General features: G+C 39.7%; 1 long non-coding RNA gene across 2 annotated transcripts; it reads right to left on the bottom strand.

The window, feature by feature from the left end:
- Window positions 1-681: 681 nt before the first annotated feature.
- Window positions 682-3137, bottom strand: LOC143477670 (uncharacterized). Of its 2 annotated transcripts, none has more exons than XR_013121605.1 (4): window positions 3119-3137; window positions 1889-2017; window positions 1501-1616; window positions 682-1323 (listed from the first exon to the last, which is right to left on the bottom strand). It is a non-coding gene; the product is annotated as an uncharacterized LOC143477670 (long non-coding RNA). The 2 variants fall into 2 exon arrangements; XR_013121604.1 differs by lacking the exon at window positions 3119-3137 and adding an exon at window positions 3069-3087.
- Between the last annotated feature and the right edge of the window lie 1558 nt (window positions 3138-4695).

A 4695-nucleotide genomic window follows, 5' to 3' on the forward strand; every position in this document is an offset into this window, starting at 1 on the left:
AGCCTCTTTGCTATCAGTTCACGTAACTCGCCTCAGTCACACTATCCAGCTCCTTTTTGGGTCGTGTATAAGACGCTTGCTGTGTAAGCAAATTTTTTTTAAGCGCCTTTATTTTCTCTGCTCGTACTGCAGTGTAGTATAACTTGCGTGTTTGGTGGTATGATGTCTTTCAATATTGCTTTTCTTGAGAACAGCGAGGGCTTCTCTACAAATTAAGCATACTGGCTTTCCTTTCACTTCAACGAAAAAATATTCTGTCGTCCATTTTTCTTGAAAGGCACGATATTCATCATCAACTTTCCTCCGCTTCGCCATTTTTCCAACTCGGACAAGCTTACTTGTCAGAAAAGATGCATCTAATCGGATGAACCTACAATCATGTTTCTTGCAGCTAATTGGTTCGTTGAAAATATGCTAATTGAGTTGTAGAGTATCAAAAGTGACTGCATAAATCCTAAATATATATTTAATAAAATATAGAAAATACCCGACGGGCCATATATGGCTGAGTGGGGGGTCGTATACGGCCCGCGGGCCGGAGGTTCCCCACCCCTGGTGTACACGATAGCATTTAGTTCATAGCACAACCACTGAGACAGTGACCATGACCAGTTAGTTTCTGGGAATATGATTACCCAAAGTCCTTAGACAAACAGACACACACACAATGCTTATGTTTACAACTACAATAATCTTTATGCGTTTATTTACTGATCTAGCTTGAGGATGTAATTATTCAGAGTACTTTGACTTTCTGAGATACATATTACATAATGTGGTTCACATAGGTTTCAGCAAACGGCATTAAAAACCTCTCCATTAAAGCAAGCATTGCATCTTTCAGGAGTACATTGATAAAGAAAAATTTCTTTGTTTACTTTTGCAAAGTTTGTACGGCGGTTATCACGACTCTCGCTGCCAAAAATCTTACTGAAAACAAAAGCTTTTCGATTTCGGCTGTTGAACATCTTGAGGGCTTTGAGAATGTTATACGGACTCTGTTCATTTAAACATGTATTTAGACAGGGGGAGTTGTAGGTGTAGAAAATGACACAGCCATTGCTGTTCTTATTCAGGAGGTTCTGCATAGGCGAGGCTTGATTTGCTGAATTTAGCAGCCGTGACTCAGAGTGGGCGTTACTCTTTGGCAAAGCCCCAATCATTGTGTTGCTTTGATAAATGTTTCTTTCATTTAAGACCTTTTTAACATTTACTGGGTCATTGCCTTCAAGGAAGTCCTGACCTGGAATAAAACCTGCAGCACACTGATCAGCTGGAATATTGAGGGCCACTGCATACTGAACATCAACACCAGGGCTAAACCTGTAATGAACAAAACAATGAAAGGCATGATAATTCATGTAATGACACTGAGAAATTGATTTTAATGTTGAAGGAGCTACTGCAGAATAATGTTATCTATATTTTCTTGCTTTTGTATAATAATTTACAATGCTCCACTTATTTTGCATTATTTATATTAGACATTGTTTCGCTTACTTGTTCTGAATGTACTTGATTATCCGAGCCAGAGTGTTCTGGTCCACATTTTGAGTTTCAGTTCCTCTAAAAACAACGCAGAGCAGGAAGCAACCTCTCAGAACTCCACCGAACACCTGCAGTGAAACCACAATAACTTCATAAGTCAAATTTCATGAACACCGGCCTAACTGAGTGTTTGTGCTCCATGTCACTAAACATTGTACATTTGGCCAGCTTGGGGCTCTGAGGTGTTTATTAATGCTGTGCAGGTAGTAGTTCTCTCAATGATACAGGTGTATCATACATCAGAAGAGAAGAAATGGATGAGAGCTTGTAGTAATCTAGGAACTACAACTACTTGTAGATACATATGTCCAGTAAATATTTATAGGCAGAAATAACTTACCATGATTTTTCGTTGGACACTGCAGAGCAAATCGGGATGAGAAAGCAGAACTGAGACTCTTTATGTCTCGGTAAGGAGTGATGAGCAGGAGGATCTGGTGCAGATTTATACTGATCATAACCCCGCCTCCTTAAAAAAAAAAAAGAAAAAACACTAGCCAGTCAGTGTTATTATAAATTCAGTGCCGGTTCCACTTGCAATATGTCAGCAACAAAATAATTCTCGAAACGATTATTATAGGGTGGCCTATAACATACAGTATGTACTTACCAAAATCTAAACAGAGGACATGACTTCTACAATGCTTTCTTAGTGATTTAAGAAAGGTTTCAAGAAGTCACAACCAGCTACACTTATGTAATAAATATGTAGTAGTGTAGTAAATACTGCTAGTATGTACAGTAATAGATTAATCTTTACCCTAATGAAGTTATTAGCATAAATGTTCTTACATCTCAGAATTTGGAACGGCCAGGACACAGACACAGTCTTAGTATTAAGATATTAAAGTGTACACGTCTTTGTGGTTCTCATTATTTGAATTCAGAAAGAATGCATTATAAGGGTGATAAAACATTAGAAAAATTCAAATTCCTGTTATAATATTAGAGCATATTTGATTGCTCCCAGCCCAAACCAAGAACCTGAAACCTAATTAAAGTGAATGTTTTAAAGTTTTGAGGTCCTTCTAAGTGGCGTAGCATGCTAAAATTTGAGTGACACCCCTTGAGATCCCCCAAGTGATGGTGTCACATGCATTGCTGTTTTCCTGTGTGGTAAACCTGTGAAAAGCGTTCATGAAAAAGCATTTGTGTGGTGTCATTTTGTATGTACAAGAATTCATCTGCTTTCAAAAGCAGCCCTAACAGGTCAAGGCTACTGTATTTTTATTTTTTTTGACAAAGCATAAGTCTATTTATTTCATAATCCCTCACAACAAATACAATACCATTATGTCAAAGACAGAACCACCCAACCTCCCAGAAACTACCATCTACTCGATTCATGAGTTCTATTGTCATCTTCACAATAAACAGTTACACTGAACAATGAAATTACTACTCTGCATTCCTTCTTCTATGGCTACGAAAAGGGTAAATGTAAACACAAATATGAAAAATCAACAAGAAACAATAAAAGGATCAATAAGAATATAAAACATAAATTAACATATGTGTACATGAGATTGGCTGTGTTCAGCCTGTGCAGTAAAGGACTGTTCAGATTCACTTTGTCTTGGTTCAGTCAGTCAACTTCCTGCTGTTTTGCAATAGACTTGAGCTGAAGAAGAAACAAACACACACACACACACACACACACACACACACACTCACAGCGTTTCACTGAGTGTTACTGAGTTAAAATTCCAACGATTCACTTCATCTAAGCCATTTAATTCTGTATCTTCCATCTTAGTATTTGAGACAGGCAGGAACCAGATACTGTCAACTGGCAACGGGAAGAACACTAGACAGAAAGGCGGGACTGAACAAGGAACAATACTCACAAACGGTCACGAAATAACAGAGAGCACACGGTCACTAAGAGCACTAATGAACAGATAGAACAAAGCAACCGATACCATACTAGGGGAACAAGACACAGCTGGAAACACTGACGACAAGGGTGTGGCAGACAGGGGAAACCATAGAAACAGACAAAAAGGCACGATCAATGAGCAGGGAACAACACAGACATGAGGAACAGGGACACCGGTGTGACAGCTAGGAGAGGGGGGCGTAGCCCTACGTGACACTTTTATTTTATCTTCTTTTATCTTAATTATTTTATCTTTTATTTTTATATTGTAATCATTATCATTTCTATTTGATTTCCTTTAAAATCTTGTTTAAATTTTTATGTATTATGGGCAACACCTTGCCAAGGTGATAGACCTCGGTTCGTAATAATCTTCTTTCTTGTCTTGTGTAAAGCACTTAGAATTGCCAGTGTGTATGAAAGGTGCTACAGAAATAAACTTGCCTTGCCTTGCATTGCCTTAAGCAAGAACCAAGCTTCCAGAAACCACCATTCTCTACTCAATATTGTGACGCGGGAAGAGAAACGGCCAAAGGCGAGGGTTGTACAGAATGATTTTTATTCTCCATCAGAGAAGAGCATTCAAAATAAAGGGCAACTCAAAGAAGGGTGCACAACATAATGGGCAACAGGTGCTAGTAGTCTAGTGATGGGGACAGAAGGAGTGGTTTGGTGCTCGTTGGCGTGTTGTGAAGCAGTGTGAGCTGAGACATGCACCCTCTGGCGGCGACCCGGCCTCCCGACCGTGACAAATATTCAATAATTACCGAGTCTTCCCAGTCTTCCCTTAAACATCTATAGTTGGTAGAAAATTCTGCTGCCAGGTTTTCAACTGGAGTGCATAAGAGGGAGCACATTATTCCTATTCTGGCTTCCCGCCACTGGCTGCCTGTGTATTTTAGAATTCATTTTAAGATTGTCACGGTGAGGCGGCCCCCTACCGGTCGCCTCCATCCACAGCGGCTGTTGTTGTTGTTGTTGTTTTGTGACGTCGTGTGCGTCCCCTGAGGGTCATTTGTTTGCCTATATATGTCTTGTCTTTGTACCAGCTGGTCATTATATCCTTAATTTTGAGATATTGCACGGGTTTTTGGTTTGCACACTTTCTATTAAACCATCCTCTTTCCCTGAGACTTGGCATGATCGCTTCCTTTTTAGTTGCTCACCCCTGCCCGTCACAGAATGACCAGCCACTTTTTGGAAGCTGCCAGTCTCCTTTACTTTCTCCTTCATTCGTGGTCATGTCTCGTGGTAAGTGTTTGTCTGCG

Source organism: Brachyhypopomus gauderio, chromosome 16, assembly GCF_052324685.1.
Source record: "Brachyhypopomus gauderio isolate BG-103 chromosome 16, BGAUD_0.2, whole genome shotgun sequence".
Classification (NCBI taxonomy): Eukaryota; Metazoa; Chordata; class Actinopteri; order Gymnotiformes; family Hypopomidae; genus Brachyhypopomus; species Brachyhypopomus gauderio.